Source organism: Sphaeramia orbicularis, chromosome 11, assembly GCF_902148855.1.
Source record: "Sphaeramia orbicularis chromosome 11, fSphaOr1.1, whole genome shotgun sequence".
In the NCBI taxonomy this organism is placed as follows: domain Eukaryota; kingdom Metazoa; phylum Chordata; class Actinopteri; order Kurtiformes; family Apogonidae; genus Sphaeramia; species Sphaeramia orbicularis.
In genome coordinates, this window is record NC_043967.1 from 24,231,309 (window position 1) to 24,255,310 (window position 24,002).

The 24,002-nt window shown below is 35.5% G+C and overlaps 1 pseudogene; it reads right to left on the reverse strand.

Moving 5' to 3' along the window:
• The window catches only part of LOC115428144 (CUB and sushi domain-containing protein 2-like), a 118,829-nt pseudogene extending 95,284 nt beyond the window's left edge, over positions 1-23,545 (reverse strand).
• Positions 23,546-24,002: the final 457 nt, after the last annotated feature.

Sequence of the window (24,002 nt, forward strand, 5' to 3'; positions counted from 1 at the left end):
ATTCACCAGTGAAACTCATGGAGTTGGATCAATAACAGTGGATGGAGACACTTAGTTTATGTTCAGTTAATGATATTGTAGTGAAAGGGCATTTTTCTTCAGTTTTCTCAGTTTTTTATATAATAACCCTAATAACTTTATTGTGAGAAATCAACATCAACATGGTCAGTGAATTAAATATAGGAAAATACATTATTTTCACTGAAAAAACACAAAATGCAGAAGATATAATAATAAAAGGTGATAAATCACTTAAGAAAGGTGAAATATAGTGAAAAATTTATTTGGGAACTGCCCCAAAAGTAGCGCTGGGTATTCATAGGTTAAGAAAAGGAACAGAGCAAAATGTAAGCTAAGATATTTGATGTCTTGTTCCTCTGATGGATGTTATACATATCAAATTGGACAAGTCTGAGAACCCATAATCTGCTGAATGGGAATGAGAAAAGAACAGGACATGAAACAATGTTCTGAACATAAATTGAAAAGAAATCTCTACTTTGTGGAGCTGGTACAACTCATCTGAAATGTGAACCCGACTTCACATTGCTCTTTGTAAAGATGTCAGAAGCCAAAATGTTAGGAAAATACTGCTTAAAATTTTACATGTTTAAAAGCTTGTTATATTATTCATAGTAGAAAATCATCCTGAAAGCTAAATATTAACTTAATCTGAAAAATAAATGTAGCAGAGTAAAAAGTACAGTACATATCTCTGAGATGTAGTGGACTAAAAAGCTGCAGATGGAATGGGAATACCCATGTGACATGACATGAATCAAAATGCTTTAACAGTATTTTTCAACCCTGGGGTCGGGGCCCCATGTGGGGTCGCCTGGAATTCAAATGGGGTCGCCTGAAATTTTTAGTAATTGCTAAAAAAAAAAAAAAAAAAACTTAAAAAAGGTACTAATAAAAAATATATGGTGAGTTGAGAGAGAGAGTCACAATCCATAAAAGACATGACAAACTGTGAAGCTGAAACTGAAGCACTGTGGTACTGTTTCTCTTTCAAATGTTCATTGTGGTCGGTTTCAGATGCTGCAGCTCTTTCATAATTCATAGTTTGAGTTCTTGTTTGTTCACTATTAATTGTCAGCCTTGTAAATCCAAGCTGGACTGACTGTACATATCCTGACCAAGGAAAATCCAATTCTCACTTTGTGCAGTAATCTACACCTGGTTTTACTGCCTCTGTCCACAATAATATACATTATGTAGACTAAATATCATCTAAAATTAACCTTTATTTGTAACATAGTATAGCAAACTATCACATGACCAAAAACAAATACATTTTAGTTAAAAAAAAAAAAAAAGTCTCTGTTTTGAATGTCTGGGGTTGCCAGAAATTTGTGATGTTAAAATGGGGTCAAAAAAGGTTGGGAACCACTGCTTTAACACAATTGTCTTTTTTTTTTTTTTTTAGGTGATACCAAACAATAATACTTTTATTTTGAATTTTTTTAGCTGTAAACAGAATCATGTAATTCAGTTAAAATGTAATGAATTACTGCTGGTGATAATACACATAAAAATCAGCAAATATTTAAAAATTTGCATTTTGTAAGTGAAAACTCACCACTACTTGAAAATGTTTCTGCTGACGTAGAACCATACTTTTAGTATTGTTTTAGTGCGACTCTGTCATGAATTTTTTTAGAAGAAAATCAATGTTACCACCTCGAATCCAAAATGTTTAGTCCACCTGACCTTGAGTCAGATTCTGCCAATTCTCATTTATTTTTTAATGGGTCAAACTTAAGTCATTGCTGCACTGACAGGAAAGAGGTAGTTTTGCCTCGATCAGTTATCTGTTTGTCAATCTGACTCTGAAATAACACATTGAAACACTGCAGTGACACAACAACACAGACTGCAGAAGTTTAAGTTTTACTCGAGGGATTCAGCTTTGAATGACGGCAAGAAAAGCTGATAAAATATTATAAATACAGTGTACAATTACATGGATATTGATTGTTGGGTTGGCCTTTATTGGTTGATAAAACCAGTTCGAAAACCTCAAATGATTCTGTATAAGCGTCCTGTGATCCTCAGTTATCCGAATGTCCCTGAACTACTCCCTGTCTCACATCCACACCCAGACTTCCAGATACTGATCACCTCCATTTCAGCTTTGTTCTTTCTGTTTTCAGAATGGAGTCAGAATGTGGATGAAGTTACAGTTTAACCATTAATAGGACACTCATTGAAATACTCTCAAAAATTTCAACCTTAGTGTGTTATTGGACATTGTCGTCTCCCTCCTCTTACCATAAAACATCTGAGCAGCACTTGCTAAAAAGTAAAACACATGTAATAAAACAACTGTATAAAGTCATAAACTGACAAAAATCAAACACTACTACTGTTGGACACTTCGGTACTTTTTCGGTTTTGAAAGCCACGGTTCATTTTTTTCGGTTCGGTACGGAAGAAAGAAAACCCCTCAAAATGTCTTTAATACATTTATGAATTTTTAAAAAATTTTCCCCCAATTTTTGAACACAATAGAATATAGACAAACAGGAATATAATTCTGTTGCTATAAATTATATAGAAAATAAAATGAATTATTAATGTTACTTGTATTTTAAACATTAGTATTGCACTTTTCTCTGACAGGTAGTTTTGAACAAACAACAAAAATCAAACCACAGTTCTGTCAGTTCACATTCTGCATAAAAATACCCAAAAAAAATTCCACATGAAGTGCAACATTAACAAGAGGACAAACTGGTATTCTCTTGAAACAAACTGAAGAGCAACAATGACAACAAAAAATTAACCAAATTATTTATTTTAGGACAGATAACAAACTGTTTAGGCCACTTTGTGTACGTGCGTGCGCGTGTGCAGGGTGCAATTTGTCTTGGGGATTTTTTTGTTTTTTTGGTCGGAGCCAGGGGAGTGTGTGTGTGTGAGGGGGGGTCCGTAACTAACGTAACTAACATAACTAACGCTGGTGTGAAACGAAAGTGAAATGTTATATTCTTTCAACGTCCAACTCTGGGTTCTATTCCTCTGTTATACAGCATGTGTGTGAGAGAGAGAGAGAGAGAGAGAGAGAGAGAAAGAAAGAAAGAGAGCTAGTGTAAGTCTTTCAGAACTACCGTAGTTCATAGAAGCCAAACAACGTCTGTCTTATTAACGTCTGTTTCCCTGTTGTCGTCTTTCACCGGGACTTGAACTGATCCCAAATGGGATTGTAATGATGGTGGAGGGTCTCCAGTCTCTTCCTTCCAGGTTCACATCATATTTTTTTTTTTTTTTGACTTTATATCATTTGCTATTTCGTATTTTGGGTCAATGTGCGCATCCTTCAATATGTCCGTGTGGAACTTGCACAGATTTAAAGTTCCGCATCAAACAACGTCTTTCGTTCATTTTTCTTTTTCTCAACATACTGTGCCGTTTTGGTACAGCTGTGTACCGAACCGAACAAGTGTGTACCGAAACGGTTCGGTTCGGTACGTCTACCGTTATAGACCTACTATTTACAGCTTCAAAATGTCCATAAAATCTCTCTGAATCATTGTATAGTGATTCTAAAAACCTTCATGCTTCTGGACCTCACTGAGGCACAGGATTGGGCCCATATTTAATGTTTGAGGAAATTACCAAAAATAGTCACTTGCCCAATAAAGGGTTAAGTCATTTAATTTTATAACTAAGTGTTAAAAAGGAAAAGCATATTAACTGATGAGATGTGCTTATACAGTGTAACTATTTATTCTCTCTAAGTGTCAATTGTTTGTGTTCATTTTCCTATTATTCACAGAATTAATAATGCTCTAACTTATTATAAAGTCACATTAATGAAGTTAGAACCAACCTGTGTTTACATATTTGCTTTCACATGACTGTTTTCCTCCCATTAATCGGTCACAGAATGAAATAGTTTCAGCTGTGGTATATATCTCTGTTTACTTCCATTCCAAACACGTCCTTCTCTGTTTGTAGTCGCTGGGTTTATTTACCTCAAAGTATAGTAAAGAAAGTGGTTAAAAAAAAAAAAAGGCATATTTTTCCTGCATGCTTACAAGCACTTAAGCTCTCAAGCGCTTGCCAAGAAGTGGAAACGTCTCAGAAACCTTATGAGTTTAAAAATTACAGGGTTAACAGTTTTCCAGCCCACTGCCATTTACTCTGTGCTTAAAAGTGTGTGTCTGTGACTGTGTATTTGTGTGTGTGTGCGGTGTTCATTTTATCTGTATTCCAATAAACCTTGATTTTGTTGACACTGAATCAGCTTTCTGGGATGGGCTGTACACACACACACACACACATGGGCTCAGCTCTCCCTTAGTAAGCACTGCCTGCCTCACACACACACACACACACACACACACACCTCCTGCCTCCTTCCTTTAGTAACACACAGACACACAAACCTCCACTGTGACACTATAACCTCACAGCACTGACTGACTGTTGTGTTAATACCACAACCAGCACCACGCGCTAGTGCTCCTTATTTAGGTCCTATCTACCCTGCAGGCTGAAAATCTGTCCCTTCCACGCCTCCTCTTTCTTTCCCTTTTTTTTTTTTCCTCCCTTCTCCGCCCCTGCCAGACAGCCAGTCTTAAAGTCCCTCAGTTCCATCACTCCATCATTGAAAGGAAGGCATGTATGGGGAGAGGGAGAGAGAGAGAGAGAGAGACGCCTTCACATGCCCCAATAGCTTTTTCCGCTGTTGAAATGTGCTCACACTGTTCCCAGATTGGCAGTTACAATGTGAAATGTGACACAGAAGTTGAAAAAAGATTGCTTTCTGCAGTAAGAAATGTGGTCCTGTTGACATGGACAATGAATAAGCTGGTAGAGGTTCTGAGTCACCCTTAAGGTCAGGTTGACTGCCGTTTCAAGGTCTCGCTGACCCTTTTGCTGCACATAAACACAAAAAAAAAAATCATGAATTCTATAAAAAAAAAAAAAAAAATTGAATTAAGTCTAAAAATATTTCATTGGACAACCGTTATGTTTGTCATAGCCTCGTTTAGACCAGGGGTCTGAAGCATGCGGCCCATCGGATGAATTTAGAAAGTGCAAAAATTCCATAGTCAAGGCTGTTGAACTCATTTTTGTTCAGGTTCCACATACAGACCAATATGATCTCGAGTAAAATAATAGCATTATAACCTACAAAAAATAATGACTCCATATTTTCTTCTCGGTTTGATGTGAAAAAAATATTACACTATGCCTATAAATAATGACAACTTCAAATTTTTGTCTTTGTTTAAATGCAAAAAATAATATTAAATTATGAAAATATTTACATTCACAAACTATCCTTTAACAATAAAAATGTGAATAACCTGAACAAATATGAACAACCTGAAATGTCTGAAGAAAATTAAGCACAAGTTTAACAATTCTCTTCCTGTTACTAAGGGTTTCATGTCTTTGTAGATCCAATCCATAATAAACATGTAGAAATGATAAGTTGAGGCATAATATTGTTAAAATTGCACTTATTTTTCTTAAGAAATTTAAGTTTTTTCAGGTCATTCACATATTCACATGTTTGGATAGTTTATAAAAGTAAGTATTTTCATAATTTAATGGGGTTTTTTGCACTAAAACAAAGACAAAAATTTGGAGTTGTCATTATTTATCGGTTATTATGCTATTATTTTACTGGTCCGGCCCACTTGAGATTAAATTGGGCTGAATGCGGCCCCTGAAAGAAAATGACTTTGAGACCCCTGGTTTCTACCAATAAATGCAGGATCTGCTTTCAATGATGACAGAGGTGGACCACTATCTCCAGCACATTCTAAAGATTCTCAGTGGGGTTCAGGTCTGGAATCTATGGTGGCTTCTTCATGTGTGAAAATGATGTCTCATGTTCCCTAAGGCCTCATGTATCCTGGTATCCTCATTGTGGAATATGTCTGTGTCATCAGCGAAAGAAAAGCAAAATAAAACAGAATCTACTGATGAAAAAACCTGGTTATTCAATATTGAGATTCAGTTGAACTCATTTTTGAGACACATAATGTTTCTGATCCTAAACCTAACCAACTGAAGAAACCCCAGATCATAACACCGGCCAAATGGGGTTGTACTGTAGGAACTAGGCATGAAGGGTAATTACTTCATCCACTCTAGAACAGGGTCAGACTCAGCATTGCCAGATGACCGATAATTATGATATTTGTACATAAATTCACCCTCTGTACAATCAATAATTCCAAAAATCACATAATGTACAATAATTTGACCCCTTCAGTACAGGGCAATTAGCAAACACAAACAGGATCCCTCTTGCACTGTGCCTGATGTTGCGCATTGTCTCATGTGCTTCTTTACAGCCAATCAACGCACGGCGTAGCACGAGTGACGCACGACGTAGCATGGCAGCATGAAAGGTAAACAAAAATTTATGAAGGTTTCAGCAGCTCAGATGAAATGTTATTTGAAGTGACACCTGATTTTCATTTTTGATTTAGAAAGTGTATTTTGAACACAATAAAACTGTATAACAGCTTTCTTCAGCAGGTTCTTAAATTATCAAACATTTTAATGGTTGAAATGGATTGATTGATGTTTGTTCCTAATGTATAAACAGATTAAGTCTCCAGATATTTATAATACAGGACCTTGATACAAGAAGATTAAGAAGATGGTTAAATATGACTGATATTCTGGGTTGTTCAGTGTTCTCGTCCTGCACGCCACACAGGTGGGGGCGCTGTTCTGCAGCTTTTTTCCAACAGTGCTGTTAGTTTATTAAAGGTCAAACTGCCTTATAAGCTCTGCTATACACAGTCTGTGGTAATGTTTTACTGAAGCAGATGGTCCCGAGCACCATCATATCAGGTATGTACGATCATTTTCCTCAAAATATGATAACTTTAAGCTTCTGGTACAATAATTTGTCATTTTCCATCCGGCGACACTGGTCAGACTGGACTCATTAGAGAACATGACCTTTCCCATTGCACTCCATTCCAGTCTTTATATGCTCTCTATCAAACTGATGGTTTTTTAAGACAAGAGAAGCTACTCACTGCATTAGTTAGGGTTAAATAACATGGTTCCAGCTGAGACATATTAATCACTGCAGTAATCATCTAGCGGAAGGCTCTTACCCAATTGCTTAGTTATGCTAATGGTGAATTAGGAAATGAGTCCCAACAATGTGACTACTCAGGTCATTTAACTGCACATAAATCACAAGATAATCATGATACTGTTTACTGAACTGCAATATGTAAAACCATGGAACTACTAACACACTTGATGACAGACAGGACAAATATGAAAAACAATTGGAGTATTTAACGTTCTGACATTAATTCCTACTGTCAACAGAGGGGGCAGCGTTTTACCAGAAAACTGCAGATCTGTTTACACAATGTAGTGAGCCTTCTGCATTGTTGAATTATCATTTTTGCCATGGCAATGTTGTCTCATAGAAAAGCAACATTGTAAATTAGGTCAGTTTTTAGCAACAAATCAACATCATTTGAAATGTTAAGAATAGGCACGTTGTACCCTGATGATGGTAAATGCCTCTCTGTGTTTGCATTTGTGCCATAGTGTTAGAGTGAAATGCTAATCTTAGCATATTAGCGCATATTTCAGCACAGAAAAAGCTAATGAACCTGTAATTAATCATAGCTAGCCATAGTAATCATTGCAGAGTCATCCTTCTCATCATGTTTATAGCGCCAGGCGTGGATGCACATTTCTCTGAATCGCTAATCCTCTGCACAGGACTAATGCTGCGTTTCCACTGCATGGAATTGGCTCGACTCACCTCGGGTACCAAGTCCTATTCCTGGAGACTGTTTCCATTACAGGATACTACTGACTTTACAATACCTGGACGTCATAGCGATGTGGTGCGTTACTTCAGTGTCGTCTGCTCAGAGAGTTGCTGATAAACTCGCTCGTTGCGCGTTGTCTTGTCAAGCTCATGCTGAAATTTTTACGTCTGAACCTCCTCGACAAACCATGGTGTAGTGTTGCAGGCTGTCATCATGTGGATTAACCTACTGCTATATTTACTGTAAACTTCCGCATCGTTTTTTGTAAAATGGCGGGTCACAGAGACGACTGTCTGACCAATCAGTGGTCTGCAGTGTTTACACGTCAAGTTTTAGTATCTGGTCCCCAGTCCTGGAACCTCGGCAGAGGTGATACCAAAAAACTAGATTACTAGGTACCAGATTCCAGGTCCTTTTTCGTAATGGAAATGCAAAAAGGCCGAGTCGAGGCGAGGCGAGCCGAGGTGAGCCGATACCACGTTGTGGAAACGTGGCATAACGTACTCAAAATGTTTGCTATCTCTTCAATAAAGTGTTTTGAAATTTTGCACAATATATAACATATCATATAGGCTAATTCATGCTGATGAAGATCTAGAGTTGGACCCTGAGCACCTTCAATGGCAGCTCACAGTACCTAATGTGTTGTGTGCTAATGCTAATCGCTATGTGCTAATGCTAATTGCTAATGCTAAGTACTGTCTGTATATTAGGGTGGGTAAAATCATAAAGTGAGTTAACCTTTAATCTTTAAAAATGTCAAAATTGTAGTTTCTTCTCACTCTGATGATAATTTCAAGTTCCTCTAAAGATTCAGCCAAGTCTGCTACAATCATAATAGTATTCTCTAACCCAAGTAATAGTTTGTGTCTGATATACTTTTTACACAAACATATTAAACGGACACTTTGTTAAAACATGTCCTCTTATCTCAGTATTGTTTACATGCTTGACACTATGTTTTCTCCTCTCCTAAAAGTCAATTTTTCAATGAAAATATGCTATTTTCTATAGATTCAACAATAAAAACAATAATAACAACAATAACAACAACACAATATAATAATAATAATAATAATAATTTCTAATTCCTGTTTTTCAAGATGTTTCTAATGTCACATGTCATTAAACTTTGATTTTTTTGACTACAGAAAAACATCTTGACAGTGTCAGTCTTTACATCACTCAACAGGAAAGGAATATATATATAAACTCTTCCTTTTCACTTGAAGGGGACTTTAACCTATATGTGAATTGTGCCAATATGTCTACCTCACTACCTTTTAGGCCACTGTTATTTTCTTTTAATGTAATATATTCATGTAAATTTACATTGGCTCCCATTCAGTTTCAGGAGCCATTTTGTTTTCCAAGGTCTCACTATTGTGGTAAAGCACTTCGAACATTATGAAGCTGGTACTTCATATATAGTTTATCATTCCAACACTGAAGGTCAGATGCCACAAAGCATTACAAGTGTAGAAATGCTAGATACATGAAAGTATTTAGACCATTGAATATGAGGATGTTTGCATAAATTGTTTTAGTCATGTATCTCAAATAGTTTCATTTCTCAGTAACGACTAGAATTCTGCGTTGCACAAAAAGCGCAAAATGCTTGACAACCACGGCAATGTATTATTGTGGTACATACAATGACCAAACAAAAACATGCAACTTACTATCATTCTCTATTGTTTATTTTGTTGTGACATGAATCACATCACTCATTGTAGTTCTTTTAACAATGTGGAAGATTATTTGCATTCCTCCACATGGTACAGATGCAGGAATGACATTTCTAGAGGAGAGTGAATGTGACACAGAGCAGAGAGAAAATGAACTAAACGAAACAAGGAACTCATTCCTAAAAGACAAGTTACGTCTGTTGCATGGAAGTGGTTTAAATATGAAAAATCTGACAAACATGAGATCTATAATCTGGAAAATACTTTGCAGTCTAATACCAACAAAAGACTGAAACCTATTTTGTAGCTATAGATGAGAAATATTTTCTATTTAACTTTTTACATTTTGTCCATTTAGATGTTATTGTTACGTTTAACTGTAACATTTGGACTCAACATCGAACAGCCTAGGTACTATTATATAAATTATTCATTCATTGAACAGAAAATGTGATATGCATCATTAACTGGATGAGCTAGGTTTCATTCTGATATCAGGATATAAGGATTTATTAGGTTGCACAGTCATAATCTGCTACAATAACAATATTAGTTTTGCTGTTATGATGCACATTTTGTTAAACAGTTTTAAATGCTACTTTTTTTTCCCCCATACACGTTAATTTTGTATTCTCTCTAAGTCTGTATTAAGTTTTCAAAATGCTTTGAGGTTCACTTTCATTTTGGTTTATGGTTGGTTGGTTTTTTTCAAATATCAATTTCCATGTCTGAGTTTCAGTATTGTATCATATTTGATACATCAGGTCTCAGTTCTCAAATATTATTATTTTTGAACAAATAAAAACATAATATAACACAAACATGTCTAACAAATTGGTAATTCCTTTTCAAAATTGGCAAAGTTCTGCCTCCTTCCTCATTAATGACAATCTTGTAGTGTCACTGGAAAGGCCTGTCGTGAACAAATTCCTCCCCTCTGGTGGATTATCTATGTATTATTTGTATCTAATTGTATCCATCAGGTTTTTCTAGAAAAAAAAAATATCACACTGATCATGTAGAAGGCTTCAAAACTCACGTATCAAATATGATTGGCATTGTAGGGTTAATAAACGCAAAAAATAAAAATAAAACTAACTAACTAACCAACAGGTCAGCAAAGATGTTAAAGTCGTGTTAGTGATGTTGCTACCAGCTGAGAGATATAGAGGAGAATATTAATATCAATGCACTATCCTGTTTGTACACTTATTATGAAGTTCAATCCAGCACTTGTCTGTGTTTGCTTAGCTTGTTGCTTTATACTTCAGAGGTTTGTAAGGAATAATGGATATATATAATCAGGATATGAAAAGCCTCAGTGGTGCTGGGGGGTGGATTTCTGGACAAAGCCCAAGTTCCCAGATTCCTGCTGCTTCCAGCCAAGTTTGAACGACTTATATCAGCAAGTAACTCTGAGGGTTTGCCACATCCCACAGTGAAGGATTTGACGGCTTCCTACACACAACATGAAGGATGCATTTTTTAACCTTTTAATTACTACACAATCTCTACATTAATGCTTTGTTTAACCCATAAGGACTCAGTGTTATTTTTGTGGCAGTTCCCAAATTAATTGTTCTATATATTTAACTTTTCTTAAATGACTTATCACCATTTATTGTAACATTATCTTCTGTATTTTGTGTTTTTTTAGTGATATTCAAGTATTTTCCTACATTTTATTAACTAATCATGTTGGTGTTCATAAAATCTAAAAGTAAAGCTGAGGGTTATTATTTCAAAGAGAGAAAGTTGAAGAAAAAGTGGCTTTTTCAGCAAATCTATCAATAACTGAGCATAAAACAAGTGTCATAAAACATCCACTGTCATTGATCAAACTCCGTGTGTTTTACCAGTGAATCAATGTTGTAGAAGATGATTGTGTTTCCGCGGTAACTACGGAGCCTCTGAACATCCAAATGGGTCATATCTGATGACCATGAAAAGATGACAAACTGTATTTTGCACCAATTATGTACATGTATTGATGGGATTAGTGAATCAATAGGTATTAAATATTTCAGATCAGTAGATGTTTTTGGTCACTAGTGGATGTTTAGGTCTTTATGGGTTAATTAACAACTACGTATAGCCACAGGAGTCTGTTTGTGGAGTTTAGGACATATGTCACTGCAACGTATTTTTCTATTTTTCCATTTTTCCATTTCAAACAGTTGTAAATTCCATTAGACATTAATCCTCCTTCCCAAATGCCAGTGAAGAGCGATGGTTTAATAAAGTGTGAGGGCGACAAACTGACTCACATATATGTTTTCTAACAAGTAGCTGTGACTCATGAGTGCATTGGCTTACGTGCAGCAGAGCTCTTATAGGAAGACAAACATGCACATATGTATAAGGCCATACTGATTTGTCAGCACTCATCTTAAAATGGCAATTTTCTTGATTTAGTATGACAGCTATGAATAAATAAACAGATAAATAAATAAGTCTGGAGATAAAGAGACAGCTTTGAAAGGAAAATCAAAGGTGATCATTTTATGAAGTAAGGCAAAACATTCATGTTTGATGACTACTTGAGATTAAAGGGAATAGTGTATACTTCACAGCCTATAGTGTGCTTTACATGAAAGACTGATCGAACGCAGCAAACAGGACACAAAATGGAGAGCAGCCACAAGAGATAAGATATTAAAAATAGGTGAGGAGGAAATGAGGGGAGTGGGAGAGAAATTGAAGGAAGAGTAGCAAGAGAGATGGAAAGAAATTACTTTTGACACAAGAGGGAGATGAGAGCAAAAGGGAGGGCTGAATTATCAGACGTGCATCTTTGTGTGTGTACGAAAATACACCGGTGTTTGTGAGTGTGCATGGTAAATACACTGTACATGCCTCATCTGACAGAATGCTGAATGGTAAGGGTTTTCTTTCCTATTCCCAGTCTTCCCAGTCCAAGATAAAGCTTGAAGTCTCACTTTTTTTTTTTTTTTTTTTTTATACAAAACGCCTCGTCTGAAAAGTAACAAAACACAAGAACTGCAACCTGCAAAGTCTTGAACACACTTACTGGGTTTTCCAGCTCTTATTTTTTCTGTATTTCTCTTTTGTCTCTCCTCCATTTTTCATTTTCTATCATCCCTGTTATTTTCAAAGCACTTGGTGAGAGAGGGAGAAGGCGAGAGAGAGAGGGAGAGAGGGAGTGCAATGCTTTCCCCTCCTCTGTCCCACTGGAGCATCAATATACAACAGAGCCCAGAGGTCCAAACAGGAGAAAAGGCTGAGGCGAACAGCGCAACACCAATCCATAATGGATTTTCTTCTCTCTTTCATTCGCTTTCTGCGGGGAGAGTCAGTGGAGGCAACACTGGCACAGTATAAGAGGGAGGGGGGCAAGAGGGAGGTAAAGAAGAGAGAGATATTGACAGAGAGGCCGACAGAGACTCAAAACAGTGTCAATAACAAAAGCCCTTAAGAATATTCCTGTCATCTGTCGCTTAGGGGCTTGCATAAGATTTGCTTTAAACTATTTGTAAGGCTAAGCTAATAGCAGAAGGTGACAGGGATTAAAAGCAGCCTTGGCTTACTTTGAACCGATCAGATGCAAAACATGTTGCTAATTATGATAGACTGCACATAACTGGCTGCCAAGAGGTCTGGTATTAGGCTCCAAGCAATAATATCCTGAAATGAATGTGAAAAGCTGCTCTGTTACTGTATGAAATCAGCTAAGAAGTACACAAGGCCAACAATTGAACTTGGCAATATTAATTTCTGGAACCCTGCAATACTTGAAAATGGGTAAAGTTGCACATAAAAGAGGGGAACTGTGTACGCCTTATAGAATTCATGAGAAGCATTCAGATCCTGAGCTGTACTTGTGCTCTCTGACAAGTAGAACAATCCCACAGCTAAAGATTTGTCTGAATTTTCTAGTCTAGATGCATGACTCATGGCAGAAAAAAAAAAAAAAAACAGCAGGGGATTTACAGGTAATGAGGAACTAAGCATGAAGAAAAGAAAATTCAAGCAAATTTCACTGCTGTTAGCTGTACTCACAGTCAAAATAAACAGGATAAAACATGCCTTTTTTGGCCGAGTCTGTTTTGTGCTTGAATCTGGTCATTCATTGACATTAGCGGACTCTATTTCTAAGCTAAAGATAGCATATGTTGCAAGGTTATTATCGTTAACGAAAACGAACGAAATGACGAAAACTAAAATTCAAATAACATTTACGTTAACTGAAATAAACAAAAACTAATTAAAAGAAAAAAACGATAACTAACTGAAACTGTATCGTGAGCTTACAAAACTAACTAAAACGTATAAAAATTATAGATACAATTCCCTTCGTTTTCGTGTTTCTCAATGTCGGATTGATATGAAATTAATTTATTTCGCTCCAGCAGTTTGAGCTGGTGACACCATACGACACTTCACAGTCTGTCATGTCTGGTCACTGGTGGTTTCCAGTCGTCTTCTGGTTCCCACTCTACCTGGAACATACAGACTAAAGCTGGGACAAAGCAGCACAGTCCTGTCTGGGGTTTACTGTAGTGATGAGTGGGTTGGGGTTTTTTTTTTTTTTTTTTTTGGCGTACCGTGTGTGTGCGTGAGTGACAGAGACAGAGCAGAGCTAAAGGACAGAGTCAAACAGGACTAGCATCCAGGTTAAAACTGGAGAGTTTATCACCATGAAAAGGCCTTCCAAGCCCTGAACTGCACAGTTTAGAAGAGGAGAGAGGAGGATGAAAACTAATCTAATTACAGAGGTATGGAACCTGTTAGAATGTTAAAAAACGTTTGATGTTACTAGCTACAGCTAGCTGAACTGAACTGAAGCAAAGTTGGCTAATAATGGAACTGGAGATGATTAAGATATGAGATATCTGCTAAGGTGTGGTTTACTGCTGATGAACTGGGTTACATATGTTTATAAGTGGTTTATATATGTTTCTGTCTGCTTTAACTGCTGGTTAGCTGGTTTATAATAGGTTCCTATCTGCTTTAACTGCTGGTTAGCTGGTTTATATATGTTTCTATCTGCTTTAACTGCTGGTTAGCTGGTTATATATGTTTCTATCTGCTTTAACTGCTGGTTAGCTGGTTATATATGTTTCTAGCTGCTTTAACTGCTGGTTAGCTGGTTTATAATATGTTTCTATCTGCTTTAACTGCTGGTTAGCTGGTTTATATATGTTTCTATCTGCTTTAACTGCTGGTTAGCTGATTATATATGTTTCTATCTGCTTTAACTGCTGGTTAGCTGGTTTATATATGTTTCTGTCTGCTTTAACTGCTGGTTAGCTGGTTTATATATGTTTCTATCTGCTTTAACTGCTGGTTAGCTGGTTTATATATGTTTCTGTCTGCTTTAACTGCTGGTTAGCTGGTTTATATATGTTTCTATCTGCTTTAACTGCTGGTTAGCTGGTTTATATATGTTTCTATCTGCTTTAACTGCTGGTTAGCTGGTTTATATATGTTTCTATCTGCTTTAACTGCTGGTTAGCTGGTTATATATGTTTCTGTCTGCTTTAACTGCTGGCTGCTTTGTGCATCTCCTCTCATGCTTTGCACATCTTCGCATTGTTTCACATAAGTGACGTTGTGTTGGATTGCACCCCCCCTCAACCTGCTATAGGGAATTTATACATTGTACGGTACATTGTGTCTCTGCTCAGTCCATGAGCCGCCCTAACCTGACCCCCAAATAAAGTGTCCAGGGTAGCCCATATCCGCGCCTCACTAATTTATTTGAATAGGATGATGAGGAAGATAAAATATATGAAATAACTAAAACTAATACTAAAACTAAACTAAAACTAAAACTAAGCATTCAGATAAAAACGATAACTAATAAAAACTAACAAACCTGCTCTAAAACTAATTAAAACTAACTGAATAAGAGAAAAAAAGTCAAAACTAATTAAAACTAAACTATAATTAAAAATCCAAAACTATTATAACCTTGATATGTTGCACCCAGTTGCTACACTACAGGAGAAGAAAAGCATGCTCTATGTCTGTATTTTCCAAACTTACGGCTGTTTTCATCGGATTTCCATTTGAGTAAAATACATAACGATAATATGTAAACATGTTTTCAGAATTAAAATAGAGTGAATGTTTCTTGACCTTAACAAAACCATGTGAAAAGCTTCAGTTGTAGAAATGTGACAAAATTAAAATGATACAAAAGATGTAACTAGAGTCAAAAACACTGCAAGATGAAAATGATGTGAAAGATGCAAAAAGATTAAAACATACATTTAATTCAACATTGTTTTGACAATGAAGACTCAGTAAATCCGGATCCCAAGGAAACATGAAACAGTTTTTGGGGTCTCAAAGATAGGCTGAGAAACCATAATGTCACCTACTGGGTTTTGAACAGCTGATTCAAAGCCTGGAGTTTGTGATTTGGTCATCACCATGTCAGTGTTTTGGAGCCAGAAGTGACCATATTTGGACAAGAGCTCAAGGGTTCAGAGGTGAGCTAAAATTAATTGCTATCAGACTGAGGTGGTGAAATGATAAACTCCATCAGCATTGCATGACGGTATAATTTTACCCTCTTGTAAAAGGAACCTGTCAACTGTCAGTTATTAGGTTTATTTGAACTGTTTGTCAGGAAAAAAAAAGTGTTTTATGAAATAAACAGGCTCAACCACAAGACACCAACACAATATCAAAGCCTTAGATTTTCCCTGAATTCTAATAAACTGAGAAATTTTAAAGGTGGACCACCCAATCACCTATTATCTGTTCTACATCAGTGGTTCTCAAACTTTTTACAGTGAAGTACCTGATGAAATATACTTTTTTAGCCAAGTACCTCCAACTCTCGCTTCAACATTTTTGATTGAAAAAAATGAAGCAAAATTTGTTCCTGTGCCAAAGGTGTCTATTTTATTTTCAAAACTATGTAAGCAAATAACATATATTCAACTTTAATGTATTAAAAATAACAAATCTTTGGAAGTAAATTTTGTCCAAAGTATAAACTGAAAAGTGTCCTCTTTTATTGATTAGAAAAATACATTAAATGGTCATTAATGAATAAATGAACCTTTCATCAAGAAAAATTAATGACTTAATTACTCAAATAAACTCATCTTGAATAGCCTAATATAAATAGAAATCTTAAAACGTTACCAAAGCTCAAACAAGTTAATGTATTTATTGTGTTTTATATTTCAGCATTAAATCGCATTATTTATTTTGTATTCAGTACTGATTTATTTAATGTATTTTTCCCCAAAAAATTTCAAGTACCCCCTGGGCTTCTTCCAAGTACCCCTGGGGGTACACATACCTCCATTTGAGAAAGACTGTTCTACATAAAATAGATGAGATCAGAATGAGTCCTGGAAAAAAAACCAAAACAAAAAAAAAAAAAAACCCCAAAAAAAAGATTTTTAGAGTTGTTCAGTGTATACAATGGGACTCAAGGATTTTGGACCCAACTCCAGTGAACGTCAGCAGTGTCACAGCTTTAAGATACTGCCACATTGGTGCGTGTGGGTGTGTCTAGCTTTTGTTTTTGTTTTGTTTGGTTTTTGGTTTTTTGGTATTTAATATATATGTATATATCTTTGCATGGAGCCTATCCCAACTGCAGGTTCAGAAAATGAATAAATAAATGAAACATCCATTTTATAGAATTTTCTTTCCTGTACATATGTCATTTAACTTTTGGTTTTCAGGGTAATTTTTTTTTTCTAATTTATTCTTTTTCTTTTTCATTGTGGTTTTGGTTCTTGTACACCTTGTTCAAAAAAAAAAGAAAAATGCTAAGTGTGGCTCTGAATTCAGGTTTTTTTTGTTGTTGTTTGTTTGTTTGTTTTGACAGGACAGTGACTATTATATTTTCTGTCAGATTTGTACTGCCTGAATTGAGTTTGTCTTTGTTGTGCCACTTTTCAATAAAAATATTAAAAACAACAAAAAAAAAAAGATACTGCCACATTGGGGTCATTTAAGGGCAGGGTCAACAAATGTGTGAAGGGTACATGAAGGTTGGGTTGGAGTCTATATTTGTGTTTAGAGTCATGTGCTTTTGGCTTACAAATTGCTGATGTCAACAAATGACTGGCTCCTGGTACAAAAAGAATCAGAGACAAACTACATCCAAGTCCATAAGAACACATGGACATTACAGAATATATTATCCCTCCACAGTGGGATCATAAAGTCTTATCTATCTATTAAAGAACACAAGATAACAAAAAGCACAGACAAGGATAATCATTGGGCAAAATAAGTGAGTGCTGCATTGTTTTTATAATCTGCTGTTTCCAGTTTAAAGAAACACATACCACTTCATTCCATACATTTCATTTATACATGCCAATTCTGAAAACCCACCAGAGAGGACACACACCCTCATGACTCATGTCCGTGGAATACTATCTTGAAATGAAAGTGAATAGCAGCTCCGTTGCTGTATTAAATCAGCTACGAAGAACGCAAGGCCAGCAATTCAACCTCACAGTGTTTATTTCTAGAATCCTCACTACTTGAAATGTGTAAAGTTAGTGAGCATGAAACACAGCAAGACAGAGAGCCAATATTTCAGTTTGGGATGTTAGCACAAGGCAGCACTTTCTGAGGCTGTTAAATTGACGGTTGCACAGAGGGATGAGACTGTTGATTCAGAAAATGTTTGTTTGAGTCTGCACACTCAAGTGAGCCTCATTTCATTTTCTGGCAGATCTGAGGTACAGTATGTGCCCAGAATCCAAGTGAATGACATGGGTCCTTCTTTTAGTGTCCACAGAGTCAGTTTGGTATGAGTCACCAAAAGACCTATTTAAGTGGCCCCTGACTGGGCCCTGCACCAATGATTAGAGTCATGGGTACTTTGTTGGAGTTGGATCACACTTCTAATACCAAATATCCAAAAAGATGTGTGAGAGTTAACACAAAATAGATATCCCACTGCCTTTACTCCTTCTTCTTCATTTTATTCAATACGGTTTGAAAACATTGTAAAGATACATAGCACTAAACATTTAAATAATTTCCTGTAAAGGTAACAACACCTGCAAACTAATAGATATTGGAACAAACTGATTAAAAATGTAATAACCAGTCCAATAAAATGTGATTAACCGATTGCATAATTCAATGCATAATCAAACAAATGCATTTGCGGAAAAAAATATTAGACCACTCCTTGTTTTCTTCAGTTTCTTAGTGAATTTAATGCCTGGTACAACTAAAGGTACATTTGTTTGGACAAATATAATGATAACAACAGAAATAGCTCAAAAGAGTTTAATTTCAGAGCTGATATCTAGCCATTTTCCATGTTTTCTTGATAATAATTAAAATCACTTAAGGTCTTATGTCAATAGCTATGGCACTGTACTGACAAAAACAGTGCTTTGAGAATTCCATGTTTTCTTTTCTGTCTGTTTTAGTCACATGATACACACAGGAGTTAGTACTTGATTGTATAACCATTGCTTTTGATGATTTTTGATGGTCTAATTTTTCCGTGACTGTAGTGCACATTATTTTTTCAAAAAGGGTGCATATTCACCGCAATAGTAGCATATTTGCGCGCTAAATACATGAAATATGTGGGGCTCACATGATTTCATAATCCCTGCATTGTTTCGCATTAAGTTAAAAACATATTGTATTGTAACTTGACATGAGTAGTGATGTAATATGCGATGTGCAATGTCATCGGCTCGTGCATCCACAGGAGGTAAACTAACCACGAGCCTCAGAAAAAAATCCTGCAAAATGATGAAAAATACAGCTCATTTGGAAGAAAAATATCTGACAGAGCATACTATTTTACACCCCATGCAACTTTATGTTGGAACATAAGAGAAAATCAATGCTGGAGCCACTTTACCAGCGTGAAACATTTGAAAATGGATTCTGCTGCAGCCATAATAATGTTATATGAACATAAAGGCTATAATACACTGTAAAAAACGACTGTAGAATTAACACCAAAAACTTGTAAAATTGCAGCATAAAAAAACTGTTAATGAAAATACAGTGCAAAGTTATTTATTTGAAAAGATTTTTGTGTTAGATGTTGTGTTAAGCTTGAATTAAGCAAAAAAAATCTTGAATAAAGCAAAAAAAAAACTGTCAATGGAACAAAATTGCCTTGGTTAGATTTCTTGAAATAAGATTTTCAAGATCTATTGTCTATAAATAAGTTCTTATATCTCACTGAAAAGTTACTCTTTAGGTGACTATGTCTTATTTTAAGTGTGATGAGATATTTTGACAAGAAATGAGAAAAATACACTTGGTAATATTTTGATTTTTGCAGTGATTTAGAACCACACATGAAAGTGTCCTGGGTCTGATTTGTGCTGTTCAAACTGTCATAAAAAATCAGATATGGGTCACATATGAGCAAAATAAGTCAGATTTGGGCCACTTTTACCTGCAGTGTGAATGTAGCCTTAGTGTCATATTAGCCTTCCAACCTCTGTAAAACTGTACTTGAATAGTCCATCTGTAGAATTTAGTATTTATAACACTCCAGCAGCTGATTTGTTGTTTCTGTGTCTGTAAATAAATGGTCACACACGCTATTTAGATGAACAGTTGAACATTATAGACTTTTTTTCGTCCTTTCATGTATGAATTCACCATATTTCACTGAGATTGGTTTTGTCATTCAAAACTGTGCTGATATTGAGACCAACTTGAATTATTAACAAAATCCTATTTTAAATTACATTAAATATTGAACATACGCTGGCGAACTGTTACAAATAGTCTCTGTAAAAGGACTATCCAATTAAAGTGTTCCCGAAAACTTTTATATGTGTCAACTCTAGGCTTTATAGACAGATATTTACTAGACATGGTTAGAGGTACACTGGTGCCAGATGAATGTCCACTCATCTAAAATATGTATGGGCTGTTTCACGCCAACCATATATTTATTCTCCATTTTCTTTTTCATCAGAGTTAGGGTTGGTTGTTATTGTCTCACTAAATATTTTGAAATGCATGTGTCATAAATGGATTCAGTACACTTAATACGTTGTGAAAGGTTTAAAGGGGAGTTTAAAAACCACTGCTTTAACCCATGAAGACCCAGTGTGACTTTTGTGTCAGTTCCCAAATTAATTTCTCTCTCTATTTAACCTTTCTTAAGTGATTCATCAGCTTTTATTATAATATTATCCTCTGTATTTTGTAGTTTTCAGTGTAAATCATGTATTTTCCTACATTTAATTTACTGATCATGTAGATGTTCATAGAAGCTCAGATTAAAGTTGAGGGTTATTAAGGGATTTTTTCATAATATATCTATTTGTGTGTTCACCATTGTTGGTGTGTAATTATTGTTGAAATATATGTATTATAAGTGATTCACACTATCAGTTAGATCACAGGTCTCAAACATGCAGCCCAGGGGCCGAATCCAGCCCACTAAAGGGTCCAGTCTGGCCCATGGGATGAATTTATGAAATGCAAAAATTACACTGAAGATATTAATCATTTTAGTTCAGGTTCCACATACAGACCAATTTAATGTCAAGTGGGTCGGATCAGTAAAATACTGTCATAATAATCCATAAATACTCACAACTCCAAGTTTTCCTCTTTATAAATATAAACGTCTTCATGTCATTTTACTGTATTTACACTAAAAAAACTATCATTTCACATAAACGCAAATAACCTGAACAACGTTTTGAAATGTCTGAAGTGCAAGTTTCCTGATATTGTGTCTGTTATTAAATGTTTTGTGTATTTGTTGATCCACTGTGATCTGTAAGTTGTAATGTACATGCGTAAATGATAAACTGAGACATAATATTGTTAAAATTGCACTTAGTTTTCTTAAGAAATTTCAGTTTGTTCATATATTCACATTTTTTAAAAGATAATTTTAGTTTTTTCACTCTAAAACAAAGAGGAAAGTTTGGATTTGACATTATTTAATATTATGTTGTTATTTCACTGGTCCAGCCCACTTCATGCAGATTAAATTGGCTTAATGTGGCCCCTGAACTAAAATGAGTTTGACACCTCTGATTTAAATAGTTACTAAGTGTAATATACACCAGTTTTCCTAATCTATTTACCAACTGTTATTTACATTATTAATATTCAAAGCAGATGTAATTTTATCATTAAGGAAGTGAAAGTAATGTGTTATGTTGTATTAATGAGAGGTGGTGGTGGGATTTAATTAGTTTTCTTCTTCCCACCCACTCCTTTTCAAACAATACATATTGAATTTATTTTGTTACTAGTGTACATGGCAATTGCTCTTTTGTCTTGATCACCTTTATTTATTAATTTATTTGCTCTGCTGTTTAGTTCCTTGTACACGTAAAAGTGCAGCTTTTTCTTCTGCTCGAAAAAATAAATAAATGAAATGAACATAAAAACAGGTATGTCCACCTGCTGTCATTGATCCAACTCTATGAATCAATGTTGTAGAAGTGACGGTGTTTCCACGTTCACTACGGAGCCTCTGAACGTCCAAATGGGTCATATCTGATGACCATGAAAAGATGACAAACTGTATTTTACACCAATTATTTACATATATTGATAGGATTAGTGGATCAACAGGTATTAAAGAGTTTATATCAATAGATGGTTTTTAGGTCAGCAGAGGTTGTTTGGGTCTTTATGGGTTAATTTACATATAGGGATGTAACGATTACCGGTATAATATAATGATAAACCGCGGTAAAATTGCAGACGGTTAGTATTACCATTTAAATTGTAATTATCATGATAAACATGTTTGATTACTGCACTTTTAGGGGAAAAAAAACCCATGTAAAGATGCTTTTATGTCAAATATTTGAGTATAGTTTTAATTTATTACAATTTTAATTTACATACTTAATATTTGGAACCAATATTCACTTTTAAAGTCGTCGAAAAGGTTCGTTAAGCATCTTTGTGTTATTTATGCAATAAAGTATATGCATTTTTCAAATCGGATTTTATTTATTTATTTATTTTTGTTTACTGACCTTTTATGTTGATATAGTAGGTTAAAGTGGAAAAAATAATAGGCATATTATATAGATGAAGTTGTGCTGAAAAAAAAGATACCAAATGAGTATAGTAAACATTTGTTTATATAGTATATAAAGGCAAAATGAAAAGTACTGAAAATGGCCAAAAAGGCTAAGACCCCTAAGGGTTAATACTTGAATGTTTCTTCCAACAGAAAGTACATTGTGCCAGTTATTGTATTTATTTATTTTTTCAAAATACAACTTGATTAAATAATTTCAGTGCGTGTATAAGTACTTTTTGAACATTTTGAGCACTATTTCAATAATACGATATTCGAAAATACGAGATTCGAATAATTCAAATTTGATAATAATGATAACCGTGATAATTTTGGTCACAATAACCGTGATATGAAATTTTCATATCGTTACATCCCTATTTACATATAATATCTACTGTTATTGGTATTATCAAATGGGACTTCTCATTACATTATTCAGGTTGTAACACATCAAACATAGCGAAGGAGGATTTCACCGCACAGAAATGTAATTCTGGATAGTTCAAAATAAAATCATTATTCAAGTCACATAAAATAAATGACAAAACTTGCAGACATAGACAGTGTTTACCTTGTGCGCAGGTTCCCAGGGCTGGGTGGCCCATCATAAACCGACAAGATGTCAAAGTCCTCCTCTAGGGCGAAGCCTTGAAAAACCAGCTGTATCCGGTTGTGCTCCGCCGCCACAATCACCCATGTACAGTTGGCATAGTTAGGATAACCGTAAGGGTAGCCAGGGCTCTCTATCGTCCCAATGGGACTGTGTAGTGTGTAACTGCAGTTCTGAGCTGTGAAGAGAAAAAAAAACAGAAGTAGGCAGGAATTAAAAGACTGTAAAGTGAGTTGCAATGAGTAGAACAGTGTATAAACTCGAAAGTACACAGAGTCTTTGACATCCATGGGTGATAATTTTACAAATGTACGCACACAACAACACATTCTCTCAGTCAAACAATTTACACCAAGTGCAGCAACATCCATTATCACCCACAGTGTGCAGCATAAGCCATTATTATAGCGGTGCTAAATGGCTCGCCCTCTACTGCATTCCCCACCTCTACCACCTCCATCATCACAAACTTGTTCACTCACTGGCCCTTTCACCACATTAGTAATAGGTTCCCCCTGATAATACATAACGGAGCTTGGAGGAGAGGCGCCAAAAAACCCACTTATATCAATATACTGACATTAAACATACACCAATAAATGTAAAACTCAGTACTTCATCATTAGAAACATGACAAAACACTTCATCATAACACCACAGAGGAAACAAGGACAGGCCAGTTATAATAGCTGTTCTCATTTTTACCAATTTTTAGCAGCCGTTTACACTGCATTTAATCCAGTGTTGTCCATTGTGTGTGTGTGTGTGTGTTGCAGCGGTACTAATATGGAGAAGATGTTTGTGCTTGTGTGCTTTGTATCCCCAAGCTGAACGACTTGTCTTTGACTGATCTGACCACAGCCAAGACTTTTAATCAATGATAGGGATTTAGTTGTAATTAATCACTAATGTAGACT